We start from the raw sequence: 20721 nt of genomic DNA on the forward strand, positions 1-20721 counted from the left end.
AACGTATCCTTCCTTGGACCCCTCTTATATACAGGTCACGTCCTTCCTCAGAACCAAGGATCCTCAGGTGCTTATGAGGTGGAATTTATAAAATCCATTGAGAAATGGTAGTGTATAAAAATGATTTTTTTTTAATTCCAGATAAAACACCTTAACCATATAGCAGCACACAAAAAAACAAAAAGTAAAAACAAATGGAATCCCACAAAAAGGCAGTCTGGGTTTTTCCTCCAATACTCCCCTAGGGGACAACTCTGGGAAATGCTTCCCAATAGTGCAAAAAGACAGGGGAATATTTAAAATCCCTCCACAAAATAATCCTTAAAAACAAGATAAAATATGAGGTGTAGGAAAACCTTACCACCCAAAAATAAAAACACTGGTGCCAACGCGTTTCGGATAAGTCAATCCTTCCTCAGGGCAAATTGTAAGACTCACCCAGTCGGCCTTTTAAACCCTTTTAAGCCCCACTGAGCCCTTCCTTTCTCCTTCTCAGCCAATGGGGGAACCACAACAGTTTATCCCACCCAAAATACATAATTATGCTCTCCAATTTGTATACACTATTTACATTGTAAATACATTCATAAATATACATCCAAATCATGAATAAGATAAAAACGTAGACCAAAAAAGACCTTTTACATTCTAATTGGTAAAATAGAAAATCCGTCATGGATTCCTCAACACAGATTGTCTCCATAACTTTCTATTAGGAGCACTGTCCCTAAACTGGATTAAAGGTCCATGGTTTCGATGCAGTCACCGAGACCTCCCGTCCAAATACTTCCGGTGACCTTAGGTATACACCCGTCATTGTCCCTCTGTAATCCGGGTCCCGCGGCATGTATATCGCGTTCCCAGCTACAAGTGACCTGCCGTCCTTCCTCACGGACCCAGCGGTGACACACTTCCGGGCAATGGAAGTAGATGCGGAGAGCCGGAACGCATCGGATTTCTTTCATTTTGATAGTATACACTGATCCCGAATGCTCCCAAAAGGGATCCATTTTTTTCCCCTTATGGTTAAACTTTATAATGCACACCCGATGTGGACTCCAGAGAGACAGGGAAATAATAGTGAAAAGAAGAGAATCCATTAGAAATCAGCATATATAAATGACTTAATTTTCAATGACTTTTGGACTTCAGCATTTATACAGCATACGATTAACTCCACCATCACTTTACCTTTTTACTATACCCCCTATATTTAATCATTCAAAATATCTCACAGGAACCACTTCATTTCAAAATCCACGTTTAACCCTTTGGGAACCATGGTTACCAACTCATATATGGTCCTCATTTCTATTCTTGCCAATTGAGCCTCCCCATCATTCGTTCTCCAATTGGGGGTAACGGCCTTAATTCCACAAAAATTAACCAGATGATTGATGTTACACTCATGTTTTTTATGGAAATGTAATGAAACATTATGTGATTCAAGCCCCTTTTTAATATTGCGGACATGCTCCGCCATTCTTATTTTAAGCATACGGGTGGTCCTCCCTACATATTGTGCTCCGCATGAACATTCTAGAAGGTACACACAGTTTATAGTGTTGCAGGTTATAAAGTCTCGAATATTATAGACTTTTTTGGTTTGTGCGGATCTATATTGCGTCACTTTGCCTTCCTTACTTTTACAGGCCCTGCACATAATGCAGAGACCACACCTGAAAAAGCCTTTTGATTTATTTCTAGTAGGCATCTTGGGTGCCGTTACTACACTGTTGACTACACTTTCCTTAAGATTTTTTGCTCGTTTACATATAAACCTGGGAAACTTTGTGATGGACTCCTTTAGGCACGGATCTCTATTTAGAATCGACCAATGTCGTCTCACTATTTTTTCGATTTGTTTATGCTGACTGTTAAACGATGTAACGAAAGACACCTCCACTGGAATCTTATCCTTTGTAATTGAGGTTTTAGCCAGCATTTCCATCCGGTTATAACCCCCAGTGGTATCCATAACAGCCTGAACCCCACCTGATCATATCCCTTAGCTGCAAGTTGTTTTTGCAGAGTTTTCGCCTGTTCCCAATAAACCTCCACATCCGTGCAATTTCTCCTGATTCTTTGGAACTGGCTAATTGGAATACTCCTCAGCCAGTTCTGGTGGTGGTTACTGGTTTGATCAATAAATGAATTACAATCGGGTGATTTAGTGTAATTACAAGTTTTTATCTGATCATTTTCTATATAGACCCGTAGGTCCAGAAAATTCACTTCCACCTCACTAATGCTAAACGTTAATTGTATGTTTTGCTGGTTAGTGTTTAAATACTCGCAAAAATTATCCAATGAATGACGATCACCACTCCATATAAAGACAATGTCGTCAATATAACGATTCAACGACACCAGACTGGCGCCAAACTCATGGCCACTCCACACCCACTGGTCCTCCCAGTGGGCCATAAACAGGTTGGCATAGCTTGGCGCCAGTCTGGTGCCCATTGCTGTACCTGTCAACTGTAAATAAAAAGAACCATCAAACAAAAAAAAATTATTATGTAGAATAAGTGAGGTTCCTTCCAAGACAAAATTTCTCTTGTCTACTGATGTTCCTTCCTTATCCATAAAATACAACAAAGCTTCTAGGCCTAGCTGATGGTTTATCACAGTATATAAGGACGTAACGTCCGCAGTGACAAGTAAAAACCCTGGTTTCCAGTCAACGGTCATCAATTGATTGATAATAGCTATTGTATCTTTCAAATAAGAGCGGGTGGTTTTAACCATGGGCTGCAATATGTGATCAATATAACAGGATAGGTTTGATAAGCTGGAATTTGTACCCGCTACAATTGGGCGTCCTGGAGGTGCTTCACTATTCTTATGTATCTTGGGCAGGATATACAGAACCGGTATGGAGGGATTCTCGATGACCAAATATTTGTATTCCTCTTCTGTAATAGTCCCCTGCCCAAGATACAAAGCTAGAAAGGTTTCCAGTTTTTTGTTTATGTTTTCACTCGGGTTTCCGCTTAATTTTTGGTAAGTGGTGCTATCTACCAACTGTCTCATAATTTCCTTATTATAGGTTTCCAAATCCATGATGACAATACTCCCCCCCTTATCCGCAGGTTTAATTACTATCTCTTTATTGTTTCTAAGGTTTGTAATTGCCTTTCTCTCTTCTTTTGACAAGTTACTTTGCCTATTGGGTTTAAATGTAATACTTTCTAAATCTGCTTTTAATGCCTTTTCAAAGGACTCAATAAAGCTTCCTTTTTTATGTTTGGGGTAAAATGTGGATTTCCTTTTAAATTTGGTTATAGCCGTTCTTTCTATTTCACTGTTTCCCTCAGGCATGTCGTGGAAAAATCTTTTTAGGGTCAGTCTTCTAATAAATTTCTCAATATCTACTAGAACCTCAAATTTATCACACTTGTTGGTGGAGGCGAATTTTAATCCCTTCTCTAGGATGGATTTCTCATGTACCGTGAGTTCATATTTACTTAAATTATAGATTTTTGTAACCCCCATCTCATGGGTTACCGGGGTTTTTTCTTCTTCTATGTTATTATTCTTCCTCTCCTCTGTACCTATCCCATTCTTTCTCTTTCCTATTCTTCTTCTTTTATTTATGGATCTATTTTCCCCCCCTCTTTTCCCCCGCTTTTTAATATTTATCTTTTTCTTGGGGGCTTGTACATACCCTTCTCCAAAAAAGAAGAAGAGGTGGAGGGTATGGAGTCCTGTATCCTAGATGGTTCCCCTAAGAACCCATCCTTCCTATCCCAGGGGGAGGGTAATCCCTTGCTGTATGAATATAAAGTGATATAAGAAGATCAGAATAAAGAAACCTTTCAAGACACATAGGGCTCCTTATTAAGGTGAGCGTCTGAACTAAGGGAGAGAGTGATCCCATGTGAAACTAGAGGTGGTGTGAAAGATACCTTTTGATGCACGTTCCCCTTAAGAGGAGGTCAGTCCAAAGGTGCGAGCCTGTTGGAAGAAGTCACTATCTGAACATTAAAGAAATACATGAGGATTATTTTGTTATATTGTAGCGCTTGTGAACTACTCCATATTTTTGTATTATATGTGAATTAGGGAGCGGTGATCCTAGGGAGGCAGTACAAAGCGGCCACAGGGCGCAAGTTATACCACTCTTGTTTTTGTTTGGATATTCGGTTTACACTGTTGGTGGTGTGACCTGCAGCCCAATAAGAGAATGTTTTCACATAGAACCCAAAGGAAAGCCCAGATGGAGGATGTCTTTGGGAATAATGCACATCAAGATTTGGTGGATACCAATCTTGATAATGTTATGTATAAATTAGAGAAATTACTAATTAAAGAGGGAAAACTGTGGTGGGAGGTGGTTTCCCTAGAAAGGTACTGTACAGATGGCCTAATACCCAGAGGCCTGAGGATCAATAAAACCCCATCCTTCCAGCAAGAATCGGGGGAATTTATTGACGCTTGGCATAAAATCATTGATTCTTGTTCTTTCTCGCTGATGGAATTAATAATCAGGGAGAAAAAGAAAGAATTACAAGAAGTAGAAAGGAAAATAGAGACCTTTAAGTCACTGGCAGAACCATATGCAGGATCAAAAGAGTATAAAGAGATGGAGGATGTCATTACTACAAGAATCAATAAGAGTGAGAGAGAAATAAGGAACAAAAAACAGAGGAAATATAATAGAGATAAAAGTGATAAAGATGTGGAGAATGTGGAACCCCCCAAACAGACAAACCAAGATATCACCAATTCATATCAAAAGGGACTACCTCAAAGATCTCCCCGAAAAAGGTTTGGTAGATTTATGGGAGGGAGAGACACATTACCAGGTAATAGAAAATGGAGGGAGGATTCCCACCAAAAGGAGAGATATTTTAGTAATAAGGACAGAGACAACTATAGAGATTTGGGAAATAGAAGGAATAGGTTTGATTATGGAAGAGAAAGAGAGTAAATAACTTTAGAGATAAACAGGAAAGATTTAGAGATCGAGGTGGATATAGGGAAGAGAAGATGGGGAGAACATATGAAGAACAAAAGTGGGATAGGAAGGATAGGTTCTTAGGGGAACCATCTAGGATACAGGACTCCATACCCTCCACCTCTTCTTCTTTTTTGGAGAAGGGTATGTACAAGCCCCCAAGAAAAAGATAAATATTAAAAAGCGGGGGAAGAGAGGGGGGAAAAATAGATCCATAAATAAAAGAAGAAGAATAGGAAAGAGAAAGCATGGGATAGGTACAGAGGAGAGGGAGAATAATAACATAGAAGAAGAAAAAACCCCGGTAACCCATGAGATGGCAGTTACGAAAATCTATAATTTAAGTAAATATGAACTCACGGTACATGAGAAATCCATCCTAGAGAAGGGATTAAAATTCGCCCCCACCAACAAGTGTGATAAATTTGAGGTTCTAGTAGATATTGAGAAATTTATTAAAAGACTGACCCTAAAAAGATTTTTCCACGACATACCTGAGGGAAACAGTGAAATAGAAAGAACGGCTATAACCAAATTTAAAAGGAAATCCACATTTTACCCCAAACATATCCGCACAAACCAAAAAAGTCTATATTATTCGAAACTTTATAACCTGCAACACTAAAAACTGTGTGTACCTTCTAGAATGTTCATGCGGAGCACAATATGTAGGGAGGACCACCCGTATGCTTAAAATAAGAATGGCGGAGCATGTCCGCAATATTAAAAAGGGGCTTGAATCACATAATGTTTCATTACATTTCCATAAAAAACATGAGTGTAACATCAATCATCTGGTTAATTTTTGTGGAATTAAGGCCGTTACCCCCAATTGGAGAACGAATGATGGGGAGGCTCAATTGGCAAGAATAGAAATGAGGACCATATATGAGTTGGGAACCATGGTTCCCAAAGGGTTAAACGTGGATTTTGAAATGAAGTGGTTCCTGTGAGATATTTTGAATGATTAAATATAGGGGGTATAGTAAAAAGATAAAGTGATGGTGGAGTTAATCGTATGCTGTATAAATGCTGAAGTCCAAAAGTCATTGAAAATTAAGTCATTTATATATGCTGATTTCTAATGGATTCTCTTCTTTTCACTATTATTTCCCTGTCTCACTGGAGTCTACATCGGGTGTGCATTATAAAGTTTAACCATAAGGGAAAAAAAAAGGGATCCCTTTTGGGAGCATTCGGGATCAGTGTATACTATCAGAATGAAAGAAATCCGATGCGTTCCGGCTCTCCGCATCTACTTCCTGTTTGCGTTCCATTGCCCGGAAGTGCGTCACCGCTGGGTCCGTAAGGAAGGACGGCAGGTCACTTGTATCTGGGAACGCGATATACATGCCGCGGGACCCGGATTACAGAGGGACAATGACGGGTGTACACCTAAGGTCACCGGAAGTATTTGGACGGGAGGTCTCGGTGACTGCATCGAAACCATGGACCTTTAATCCAGTTTAGGGACAGTGCTCCTAATAGAAAGTTATGGAGACAATCTGTGTTGAGGAATCCATGACGGATTTTCTATTTTACCAATTAGAATGTAAAAGGTCTTTTTTGGTCTACGTTTTTATCTTATTCATGATTTGGATGTATATTTATGAATGTATTTACAATGTAAATAGTGTTTACAAATTGGAGAGCATAATTATGTATTTTGGGTGGGATAAACTGTTGTGGTTCCCCCATTGGCTGAGAAGGAGAAAGGAAGGGCTCAGAGGGGTTTAAAAGGCCGACTGGGTGAGTCTTACAATATGCCCTGAGGAAGGATTGACTTATCCGAAACGCGTTGGCACCAGTGTTTTTATTTTTGGGTGGTAAGGTTTTCCTACACCTCATATTTTATCTTGTTTTTAAGGATTATTTTGTGGAGGGATTTTAAATATTCCCCTGTCTTTTTGCACTATTGGGAAGCATTTCCCAGAGTTGTCCCCTAGGGGAGTATTGGAGGAAAAACCCAGACTGCCTTTTTGTGGGATTCCATTTGTTTTTACTTTTTGTTTTTTTGTGTGCTGCTATATGGTTAAGGTGTTTTATCTGGAATAAAAAAAATAAAAAATAAAAAAAATCATTTTTATACACTACCATTTCTCAATGGATTTTATAAATTCCACCTCATAAGCACCTGAGGATCCTTGGTTCTGAGGAAGGACGTGACCTGTATATAAGAGGGGTCCAAGGAAGGATACGTTGGAAAGAAACCTTTCAAGGAACATAGGGCCCAACTATAAGGTGAGCGTCACATTGAAGGGGGAGGGTAATCCCTTGCTGTATGAATATAAAGTGATATGAGAAGATCAGAATAAAGAAACCTTTCAAGACACATAGGGCTCCTTATTAAGGTGAGCGTCTGAACTAAGGGATAGAGTGATCCCATGTGAAACTAGAGGTGGTGTGAAAGATACCTTTTGATGCACGTTCCCCTTAAGAGGAGGTCAGTCCAAAGGTGCGAGCCTGTTGGAAGAAGTCACTATCTGAACATTAAAGAAATACATGAGGATTATTTTGTTATATTGTAGCGCTTGTGAACTACTCCATATTTTTGTATTATAGGTGTACACACTAAACCAGGCATTCCCAACCACAGTCCTCAAGGCACACTAACAGTGCAGGTTTTAGTAATATCCAGGCTTCAGCACAGGTGACTTAATTAGTAGCTCAGTTATTTTGATTTAACCATCTGTGCTGCAGCCTGGATATCACTAAAACCTGCACTGTTAGTGTGCCTTGAGGACCGTGGTTGGGAATGCCTGCACTAAACGATCTGTATGATATATTGTTCCGATCCGCATCGGAACAATATATCATACCTTAGAACACTTAGATCCCTGTGCTAGAAATAAAGGCAAGTGCCACTAAAGTAAATTAGCAGTGGTCATATTTGAGTGCCTGGGATATATATGAATGCCTGGATCCTGCTAAATACAGTAAATCTGTAATATTATCGGGAAGTGAAGGGATATTGTAAACTTCTTTAGCAAAATGGAAAACCCCCTTTAAACCAGTGATCATTTGTTGTAATTTGAGTATTTGATCAAGCAATTATGAAAACAGTTTGTAGGGAAACATAGGTTTGCACAAAGTACCTAGTTAATAAAATCTACTGTGTCAATTATACAAAATATTTTCTGTATTTGATACTTCAGCACTTTCAAGAAGATGGGGGGGGGGGGGGGCAATACAATTAACCACGGTAATTTACCGCTGGCTTATTGATCGAACAGGGCTATTCAATTAGTTCCACTTAACAAGGATTTATTTTCACATGTGAACAAATACAAAATAAATTCCCGATAAATAGCTTGTTCTCAAGCACCGCACAGTGTTAATACATAGGTCTAGAAACTTATCCGGATTCTATGTGTTAACGCCCACAATAGATTCATTTAATAGGCAGAAAAATTGGCTCTAACGGAAAAGACCCGACTTTAAAGCTCCAGGCTTCCGCCTTTTTTGCCCCCATTAAATTAATGGGGCTAATTGGATTCGCCCCATTTGACTGACTTGAAACCACAATTTCTTGCTTTACAAATTACCCCAAACTATAACAATTTCTAAAAAATCTAATCAAACTGTGCAAGATGAGCAGATAACTGTATATTATTTTCCTGTTAGTACATGCAAATATTTAATCAGTACAGTAATGTTAGCAGGAATAATAATTAAGTCAGTGTTTAAGTCTATATACTATAAACGTGACATTTAGGTCAGGAGTTCTCAAAGCATTATCATTAAGTACAACTAACAGGTCATGTTTTGTGGATTTCAAGGGGGAAATTTACTAAGCTCCCGATTTTGACCGAGATGGTGTTTTTTCTTCAAAGTGTCATCTCGGTCATTTACTAAACAGAAATCTCGGCAGTGATGAGGGCATTCGTATTTTTTTAGAAGTCAACGGGAAAAAATACGAATGAATATACCATCGGTCAATTACGCCTGTTATTTGGTAGAACTCTGTAATTTACCAAGAATTTGTATTTGTATTTTTCACCGTGAAAGGTCCATTATGTTCGTGTTTAAGATAGAATCGTAGAAAAATACGCCAAAAAAATAGACCTGCTTTTGAAAAGCGTGTTTACATGTGTTGCACCCTCACCAAAAATTACACATATAATTGTGATACTTTAAAAGGTCAATAAGTACAAGATTAACATCTCACCCTCAGAAATGGTAGAAATAGCGATTATCCACAACATTTTTATGTTTAAACCACAAATATGTTTATTAAAGTGTGAAAGTGTGTACATTGCAAACGTCAACAGACAGTGTTAACCCCACTTATGCATCTGCCATCTGCAGAGGCTGGCTTTATTTTTTTCGTGTAGCCTTGGAGGCTTCAGAGGTGGGGCCAGGGACATGAGGTCTTGATCTGCTTGACCTCCTTATTGGGGAGGTCACTGGGGTATTTATTGGAGTTGTAGTTCCTGAGCTAGTGCTCGCTTGTTGGGAGTGTAAAGCACTTATGTTGTGGCTTAAGTTAGTGAGTGTAGCATTTAATTGGTTATTGGAGGCCATGTTATTCTCTATAATTCTACCCAGACTTTCTGTAAGGCTATTGTTCCTTTCAAGGAGATGCAGGTAGTTTTGGTGTTGCCTCATTTGTTCATCCAGAATTCTCTGTAAAGTGGTCATCATGGTGCTGTTTTCTGCCCGCATTTGCTCCAGACAAGTCGCCACACGACTGGTTTCCAAATGTTCTCTGCTGAGATTTCGACTTATGCGTGGCATGTAATGTGGCAGACTTGCCAGCAGCTGATTTTGTCTTTGGAGACAGTCTGAATTGAGCCTCTGGTGGTTTGCCCAGTTGGCCCAAAATGTCTGCTCTTCAGTTTGAGCCAGTGGTGTACTTGGGCTCATTATTGGTTGCGGACTTGTTTGTTGTGGAGGCGTGGCCACAGGTACCGTGCTAGGTTGCGTTGTCTGTAATGGGCGGAGATCCAGAACAAACGTGGCATCAGTTTGCAGTGTCTGCTGGTCCGTGGGCATGCTGTCATCATCTGTGTGTGGTATAAGAATACAACATTGTAGTAATATGCAACATGTATTTTATACTTCTATCATATTGCATTGCATTTATTATTCTGTTTGTCAAAAAAATAACACACATATGTTTGTAACAAAAGCCACAACAAATATTTTTCTTAACGGAAGACCCTATTTTGTTTTAGGTTCGTGGTTTTGATTGATTTAAAAACATTAGACAATCAGGAATAGACAAAAAAACAATCATGTACAAACCCTGTTGAAGTAAGATGAGGCAGAAAACACAACATGAATGGCATAGTAGACCAACATTATTTTCTTTTTTGTAAGGTCGCAGGAGCAGGGACTTCTTTCCTCATGTTCCTTTTACTTTAATTATTTTCACTATCTTATACTCAATACTCCCTTTGATGGCACCTAACACCGGCTTTTCTAAACCTGTCATATTTTGTCCTGTAGTATAACTGTGATTTTCAAGGTTTGCAGATTTAATTATGTACTGTGTTATGGGCGCTGCGGATCCCTTGTGCCGCCATATAAATCAAGGAAAATATTAATAATAAGATTAAAACCCAATAAGCAATGATCCTCATGTGCTGAAGCTTGCCCAGCAGATTATGGTGTGCACTTTAATAAGCATTATATTACAGGTTGAGTATCCCATATCCAAATATTCCGAAATACGGAATATTCCGAAATACGGACTTTTTTGAGTGAGAGTGAGATAGTGAAACGTTTGTTTTTTGATGGCTCAATGTACACAAACTTTGTATAATACACAAAGTTATTAAAAATATTGTATTAAATGACCTTCAGGCTGTGTGTATAAGGTGTATATGAAACATAAATGAATTGTGTGAATGTAGACACACTTTGTTTAATGCACAAAGTTATAAAAAATATTGGCTAAAATTACCTTCAGGTTGTGTGTATAAGGTGTATATGTAACATAAATGCATTCTGTGCTTAGATTTAGGTCCCATCACCATGATATCTCATTATGGTATGCAATTATTCCAAAATACGGAAAAATCCCATATCCAAAATACCTCTGGTCCCAAGCATTTTGGATAAGGGATACTCAACCTGTACTGTATACCTCAAGTGTGCACTCATGTAGTTTGGCTGCTTTAGTTAGGAGGTGTTCAGCCCTTTACATTAATGTTTGTTTTAGTAGTAAAAAAAATTATACTGACGCTGCATTACTGTGTGTTTGTTTCGTTGACATAATTATCAGAAGTACACTGTGTTTGTAAGTGTTCAGATGTGTTATTTTATGGACTCACCAGCCAGATGAGGGGATTCTGCTTCCCGTGTTGGGGAAGGTGCCAGTAATTGTGATGGTGGCCTTGAGGACACAGTAGAGATGCGTCTGTGAGGGGGAGATGCAGATGTGGGCATCGGGAGATCTTGCCGTGGTCTTTTCAATGCCACGTGTTTGCGGCTGGATGTTGGTTGTCCTGTGCGCATTTGCGGACTAAGGTGTGTCCTGGATGGGACTATGGAAAAACGCAATACATTAGTGTATTTTCAAAATAATATTTTGGCAAAAAACCCCCAAAAAGGATACTTTACCTGTAGTAGCAGCAGCATCCTCCTGTGCAACATTTGTCCTGCTACTACGGGCTGCTCTTCTTTGTGACACTGAAATTTTTTTAGCATTATGGTATGTATTTTTGCCAAAACATTTACAACATGATAATCAACATTAGCCATGTAGCCATTAGGAAAATCAAAACCATACCTGTGTTTTGAAAATTGTTATTAAAAATAGTCCGCCATATATTGTCGTCAGCAAGTACAGATATAATATACATCTTAAAAAACAACAACATGACCACACCTGCTTACTTTACCAAAAACACCTATGCTTACTACAACATAGATGTTTGCCACAAACAAGGAATGTGCAGTAAAACACTACATAACAAATGCTATATTCAAATACCACATATGCATACAACTTATACATACAGTAGAACTGACAAAAATCAGCTGCAGAAATATACCATCTGATACTGAAAACAAAAAACCATGCTAAGCACATTCAACATAAATGGATAAAGGTAATGGTTACAACTAGGAACACAACGTTTTACACACATCACTACTTCAATAATTTGTACCAGACAACTTAAGCCAATATTAATAGGTTTAAACATTAAACTATCAAACTGGGAACATACAAATTGCAAAAAATACAGTATGGTCAGAGCCCCATTTGGCACAAATAATCGTTCCTTTTACATCACGTAAATGATGGTGAAAACCCCCAAAAAAAACAAAAAACAAAAAAAAAACAATTCATGTCATAATACATATCCCTCACACACAAACACATTAAAACAACACATCCTCAATGCAACAAATATGCCAAACACTATAAACAGTTTTGCACACATTAAAACACATTTTTAAAACAATTACACTGATAAGAAGAAACAAAACAATACTCACCATCCTGCCTGGGCCGATCAGAATCTCTGACATGAGTGGCACGGACAACTTCGTGTGGAATAATGCGATGCACGGGCTCCTCCCACTCAGCATATGTGGCAATGAAAGGATGGCCACCCCCAGTTTGTCGGGCTGACTTTGCCTCCTTGGCCATCTTTGCCTTTACCCTGCGCTTTATGTCATAAAATCGCTTTCGGCAAGTGTCCTCAGTCCGCCTCACCACACCCTCGCAGTTCACTGCCGAAACTACTTGACCCCACAGCACAGCCTTTCTGCGAGATGTCACCTTGGAGGCCTGAGGGCCAAACAGGTGCCGATGATGACGCATTAACTCATTCACCAATGCCACATTTTCTGCGTGACTAAATTTAACATTTCTGCCTGTCTTCGTAGTGGTGCGGGGCTGCGGAGCGCCATCAGCATCACTCTCACTCTCACTGGAGGCCGCAGCAGAAACCTCACCCTCCTCCTCTGCCTCACTAACCTCCTCCCTCTCACTCACCTCCAACACCTCACTCACCTCCTCCACCTCACTCACCTCCTCCACCTCACTCACCTCCTCCCTCTCACTCACCTCTGACTGGGACATAATCAGGACAAACAACAAATAACACTGAGAAAAAAAACCAGTAAACACACTCCTCCACTACCACTACACACCACACACACACCCACTACACACCACACACACACACACACACACACACACACACACACACACACACACACACACACACACTCCCAAACAATGACAATAGACGTTAAAAAAAAACCAAGACAAAAAAACTAGACAGACTTTTAAATAACTACACAAGTATGACAAGGCTACTTACACACACAGTACAGCACTCAACAATCGCAAAGAACCTCCTCCAAACCGCAAAAAACTCCAAACAACTCACCAACTCCTAACACACCTTCCTCTCACCTCTCCACTAACTAAACCCACGAGGTGTGGCCGGTTTGGGGCGGATTTATAGTAATGAGCACAGACACTCCTCCATCACGAAACAAACCAATCACGGACGAGTGACAAAAACGAAACTTAGAAAGAAAACGCGGCCGGGAACGGATAAACACTGCCGTAACCGAAAAATTACGCATTCGGTAAAAAAAACGCATAACACGGTCGCAAATCTACAAAATCAGCCGCATTCTACCTTTGAAAAACACGAATGACATCGACATCGGAAAACACGAAAATGTCAAATACGACAGCTTAGTAAATGAGTCGTAATCCATTCAAAAAGTTGCACTTTTACACATTCGATGTCATTCGTGTTTGTACTTTAAGCTCATTCTGAAAAATACGAATTTTAGTAAATTTCCCCCCAAGTCTGTGAAAACAAGTGAAATAATTACTGACTCCACAAAATAGTTAACTCATCCGTGCATGTTTAAGGAATCCTCAAAACATGATCTGTTGGTGGTACTTGAGCTTTAGGATTGAGAACGCCTGCATTTAGGTAATTTAAATATTCAGCCCAAATATGCTCCTCAAAACATTTTATTTGCACAGAAGCTACTGTAATTGGCTCAGGTATAATAAATACAGTATATACAGTACTGTACATAGCTGGGGAAAAAAACTTTTGAGGCTTCTGGTGGAACTGGTGGGGATGGCTCTGTAATGTGTGCCTGAAGGAAGCAAGTTAAACATGCTGTGGCCGGGTGTAGCTGGTCCTTTACTATCTTCGTTTCCCACTTTTTAGCTCTGGAAAGGTACAGCTGTTGGACTGAGGGAAGGTCAGCCCCGATTACCTTCTCTGCGGTTCTGACCACCTTTTGGAGCCTACATATGTCCCTCGCACTGGCGGAGCTGTACCATACCAGTATCGAGGAGCACAGTACCGACTCCACAATCACGGAATAGAAGAGGAGCAGAAGCTTCTGTGGTATGTTGAACTTCCTTAGTTGCCTGAGGAAGAACAACATCTGCTGTGCTTTCCCAACAGTGGTATCAGTGTTAGACCCCCATTTAAGGTCCCGGGAGATAGTGGTCCACAGGAACTTGAAGGAGTCCACTAGCGATACCAAACTGCCATCAATCGTTAGTGGAGGTGTACTAGCTGACCTCTTCCTGAAGTCCACTATCATCTCGACAGAATTGAGGGTGTTGAGCTCAAGGTTGTTGTGGCTACACCACTGGACCAATCGGTCTACTTCCCATCTATAGGCAGTTTCGTCCCCATCCTTGATGAGGCCGATGACCGTGGTGTCGTCTGCAAATTTGATGAACTTTACTGATTGCGCCTCTCAGGTGCAGTCATTTGTGTACAGGGGAAGAGCAGGGGTGAGCGGACACAGCCCTGAGGGGCCCCTGTACTAATGGACCGTGCTTGAGAGGTGAATTCCCCCGCTTTCACTACCTGTGTCCTATCTGTCAGGAAGTCTACTATCTGGGAACAGGTAGCTTCAGGGACGCCTAGCCAAAGTAATTTGGGGTGGAGGATGTTCGGAACAATTGTATTGAAGGCTGAGCTGAAATCGACAAACAGGAGCCTCACGTAGGTTTCGGGAATGTCTAGGTGCTGTAGAATGTAGTGCAGGCCCAGGTTGACTGCGTCCTCGACAAACTGATTCGATTGATAGGCGAACTGTAGGGGTCCAGTTGGGAACCAGTCACAGTTTTCAGGTGATTCAAAACCAGACACTCAAATGTTTTCATGACCACAGACGTTAGTGCTATCGGCCTGTAGTCATTCAGGTTCGTGATAGAGGATTTCTTGGGGACCGGGACAGTAGTGGACCTTTTGAGGCAGGAATGGACTTTCTGTAGCTCCAGTGATTTATTGAAGATCTTGGTGAATATGAGGGCGAGCTGACCCGCACATGCTCTCAGGGCAGATGGTGACACTCCATCAGGACCTGGAGCTTTCCTGGGTTTGGCCCTTTTGAACAGTACCTCCACCTCTTCTTGGGTGACTTGCAGTGCCTAGAGTTGGAGCAACAAGTCATACTGCTGTAATCCTAGCTCCAGTTTAGCAGCAAGTCTGTAATTCTTAGTGTTATCACAGTGTCTCAGTTTTGCTGGGTTTTCCTTCTGTAGGTACCAGTGCTACTGAACTTTCTAAGCTACAGATATTTCATGTGTTTCCAATCCATCTGTTCAACTAAAGCCTCAGAGTAACTAGCTGCAGTTGTTACCTGTCTCTCAAGATCATTGCAGCCACCAGCTGCACTTCACTGATGACAAGACTCTCCAGAATAGCCAAGATCCCAGCCTGCTGGAATCTACTCATGAAATCTACAGTCTTGTTTATAAGCCTGCATCTTAGTTCTGTGATGACTCTCTCTTGCTTTTGCTTCCCCCTAGAGTTTATCCTAATCTACTCCAGTGTATCTTGCCTGCTCAGTTCAGCCCATATCTGTTAATAACCAGCTGCATTCTACCTTTGGAATAGTGCACCCTTCACTTCCTGCAGATCTCCTGAATCTCAGTGTGCAGTTAACATCTCATATTCCTGCAAGGAAATTATCTATCTGCTTTGTGTACAAGTTCCAGTCTACTACTGCGTGCTCATTCTAAAGGATATTATTATATTAGTTATGTGCTGCTAGCACATAGTTCTCCTGATATCTCCAGCATTCTTCCACAGAAAGCATATATTATTGTGTGTGCATTTCCTCATCTTCCTATCAGAGTAAAGCAAGCAGTACATGTAACCTACATTAGTGGTCTTAGCCCAGCTCCAGTGTTATGCTTTACCAGTCCTAGCCAAGTTCCCAGCATTACTAGTCATAGCTCAGCTTCAACCTGCCCTGTAGCACTACTGAAACCAGAAATACCAGTTCCATTCTGGTTAGCCCTGTTACCAGCATAGCCAGTCCCAGACTGGCATCAAGCATCACTGGTTTCAGCCCGGTCTTAACCATCACTGTTTCTGGCCTGTTGTTCAGCTCTCATCCACTGGTTTCAACCCAGTGTCCAGTTCCAGTGTTTTTGTTTTTTTACTAGTGTTCATTTCAAGTGCTACCAGTCACATCTGGTGTTCAGCTTCATTGGTGCCAGCCCAGTGTTCAGTCCAAGTGCCACCAGTCCTGTCTGTTGTCCAGTTCTACCAGTATCAGCCCAGTGTTCAGTATCCCTATTTCCAACATTACCACTTCTATCCTGGTTATTTGTCTAGCCCATTACCCCAGAGTCTACTCCAACAAATAGCATTAGTAAAGTACTTAGCTATACTCACTAGAGCTTCATCTATAGACCAGTGGTCACAATTCCAGTGCCCACAGACATATTATGATACCGACCAGTCCAGACAGTATGGATTCTGACATGTAGATTATAATTATACTTGCGTGTGTTAAGTAAAACATGATAAATACATTGCAGCACTATTCTACATAAAAGCTTAAAATCACTTATCATGTTACCTAATAATTATTCTTTTATTTTAATCATAAAGTACTATTATTTGCTATTGATTAAATCAGTGGTTCCCAAACTGGGTGCCTGGGGTGCCTTGGGGCACTTGCAATGTCCTCAGGTTGGTGGTCCAACTCAAATTAATTATGGTCCATTTGATAGGCAAAATAAGTGCTTGTGTCTTCCAATCATAACATTTGTGAAGCTTATCCTGTCCCTTACCACATAACTGACCCTAAGAATGACATATACAGATGGAGCGCATGGTGTTCACTTTGAAAGTGGCGCGTGCGCCTCTACGACGCACATGCATCCCATTAGTTCACCTCACCGGGCGCACTTAGTCGCAGACAGACCCACGATTTGCCACATATTCCACAGCGCTTTACAAAGAATATTTGGCCATTCACATCAGTCCCTGCCTTAGTGGAGCTTACAATCTATATTCCCTACCACACATACACGCACATTCACGCTAGGGTTAATTTTGTTGGGAGCCAATTAACCTACCAGTAAATTTTTGGATTGTGGGAGGAAACCCACGCAAGTATGGAGAGAATATACAAACTCCACACAGTTAGGGCTGTGTTGGGAATCGAACTCATGACCTCAGTGCTGTGAAGCAGTAATGCTAACCATTACACCAACCATACTGCCCAGGGGTGCCATATAAAAAAATTCTGATACTCTAGGATTCCATGACTCAAAAAAGTTTGGAAATCACTGTATTAAACAGACCTACAGACAGCACAGGAGACAAAGCCCAGGAAGACAGAATGTTATTTGCTAACATTCCTGTAAGGTGTAAGTCTGCAGAAACATTCTAGCACCCATTCAGCACTCAGCTTTCATCTCTCTGCAAATTAAACAATGAAAGTACATATCTGATTGGTTATTATAGTGATAGTGCAGATTTAGTTTTTCCAGCAATGTTAGCAAATGACCCTCAAAATCTGAAATCCATTTCTCCTTACATTGTAACTTCAGATTGGTTACATCAGTGTTACAAAGTTACTTACCGAGATTTGGTATCTTAAATGTCAGAAACTTTTCTGAAATTGTAATTCATTAACTTAATATTATTATTTATAAAAATAAGAACAATGTAATCCACAGATATCTAGTTATATAGAAAATAATTTGTATTTTTTTTTATCAAGGAAGATGACTGTAGGATGCATAGAAACTACAGAGAAGAGCATTTTCAGCTAGGAACAAGATTAGCATCATCCCCGTGCAAACTCCACTTTGATAAGTGATACATGCAGTTGTCTTGACATTAGCTGGGAATTATTGACAAAGTTATACCGGATGAGTTGATGGAGAAGATACTATTCTAAGGCATAGGAGAATGTCATCAATCATCATCTACATTGTACTAATAGCATTGTTGGAAGTGAAATAAGTTTGAATCACAAGTGCCTTTAGCTACACTGAGGTATGTAGGCACTGGTACTGTATATAAAAACTAGCAATTAACATAAAGTAAAGAGATTATTATTATTATGGCTTATAAGGCCAGTGCACACAGCCATTAGCTTTCTCAGGAAAGAAATGAGCTCTTAGAAAAAACATGTACAGGGAACACAAAGCCATTCAGCCACCAAAGTAATTTTTCCTGCTTTACGTTTCCAATGAAAACATGCCTCTCGTCATTAATAATGAGACTGTCTGCATTTCATCTTCTTCTTGTGTGAGAGTTTTATAGCACATCTCTGTAAATGGATGTTGAAACCTATTAAAGGTCACATTTAGAAAGCTACATTTTGGGACGGAGCCATTTTCATGTTCAAACTATTTTCTACCGTATTTTAGACAGACTATTAAGGTTTAGGAATGAAGTCACCTGTAACTTTAACTCTTTAAAATAATGACAGTAGTGGTGATCAGATCTCTCCTACTGTACAGAAAGTAAATATCAATAAAATGCTAATGAATTATAATGAGTTGATTAAAAATTGTCACTGTGAAACTAAAGACAGAGAAAAATTATTCATTAATCTTGCGTTGGTGATGTTATTATACTGGATTGGGTGCTTTAAGTTATACAGGTTGAGTATCCCATATCCAAATATTCCGAAATATGGAATATTCCGAAATACAGACTTTTTGGAGTGGGAGTGAGATAGTGAAACCTTTGTTTTTTGATGGCTCAATGTACACAAACTTTGTTTAATACACAAAGTTATTAAAAATATTGTATTAAATGACATTCAGGCTGTGTGTTTAAGGTGTATATGAAACATAAATGAATTGTGTGAATGTACACACACTTTGTTTAATGCACAAAGTTATAAAAAATATTGGCTAAAATGACCTTCAGGCTGTGTGTATAAGGTGTATATGTAACATAAATGCATTCTGTGCTTAGATTTAGGTCCCATCACCATGATATCTCATTATGGTATGCATATATTCCAAAATACGGAAAAATCCCATATCCAAAATACTGCTGGTCCCCAAGCATTTTGGATAAGGGATACTCAACCTGTACTATGTTTCCATTGTTTTACAAATTTTGGGAAATTTAACAATGGGAGTATACATCTTAGTGCAAAGAGAGGTGTAAGTACTGGAAATGTCCCTGGGAACGAGGCGTGGGTGCCATGTTCCCAGAAACCTGCGCATGCGCAGTAGACTCTTGCGTTATGCCAGAGTCTTCTAGCTGCTGAAGAGGAGGGAGCCCGCAACGGAGAATGCACATGGGTTCCCTCCTCTCTTAAAAAGGTCCTTGAACAGATGGGTCCTGGTTGTCAATAAATGAAGAAGAACACACCTGTATCTAAAAAGAGAAAACATTGAATTACTGTTTCATAATACACCAATGCATAGTGCCACTAAGAGAAACATTAAAAACTTCTCAATGCCTGCAAAATATGGACTTCTAGAGCCTCTTCTTTACTTAGGGGGAACATGTACTAAGCAGTGATAAAAGTGGAGAAGTGAGCCAGTGGAGAAGTTGCCTATGACAACCAACCAGCATTGACGTAACATTTATAATTTGCATACTATAAACATATATAGAGCAGCTGATTGGTTGTCATGGGCAACTTCTCCACTGGCTCACTTCTCCACTTTTATCACTGCTTAGTACATGTTCCCCCTTAGTCAAGTTAAAAGTTAGTTATACTCCAATCAGAGATCCACACTACCTGGTGTGGAGAGAGGCATCCAAACGTTTTACAATAACTGAGGTTGTTTCAGAGCACAGCTAGACTCCATATCCCAACTTAATGTACTTAAATTATTTGAAAATACAGAATGGTATATGTTGAGATAATTATTGTCCTATGATTAATTGGTATTATTGTCTAACTGATAACATGTTTTGTGTCTAGCTGATAATATGTTTGGCTGCCCTCCTAGCAATGGTCCAACTGTGTTACTATCTTCCTATCAGTGATTTAATCACTGAACATATACTGTATTCTGTCAATTTTTTATGTACCCCATAAGATCTGATACCTCATGATGATAACAGCTGGACATCCTGAAGTTTGGAATTGGCAAGGCTACATGTAAAAAACCACAGAGGCATAGTACTTGGTCTATTACCTGCCAGTCTCTCTTCCCTTCTATGACATGCTCTGTATCCTAATATCTCCACTGGAAGGGCTTTTTCCATTTAATAAATCAGTAAGTTATAAACTATAAAATGCCTTTTAGTCTATGACCAATCACCGTCAAAACATTTTTTTAATCTCTAACCATATGACTGTCAGTGCTGTACCTATGCTTAATCAGTTTGATTATACATTGCTTAAAATAAAAAATAAAAAACATTTAAAAGAAAAAGCCTTTTGCGATGGGTCACTACTCCAGGGCTAGTGCTGTGTACTTGCCTCCTAGGATAAACTTTGCCAGCCAGACCATGATCTGCAGTAAAATCCCATTGCATGGCAGTTTTGATATATATTCAAAATGCATGCTGTTTGCCACA

Source organism: Pseudophryne corroboree, chromosome 6 (assembly GCF_028390025.1).
Source record: "Pseudophryne corroboree isolate aPseCor3 chromosome 6, aPseCor3.hap2, whole genome shotgun sequence".
Classification (NCBI taxonomy): domain Eukaryota; kingdom Metazoa; phylum Chordata; class Amphibia; order Anura; family Myobatrachidae; genus Pseudophryne; species Pseudophryne corroboree.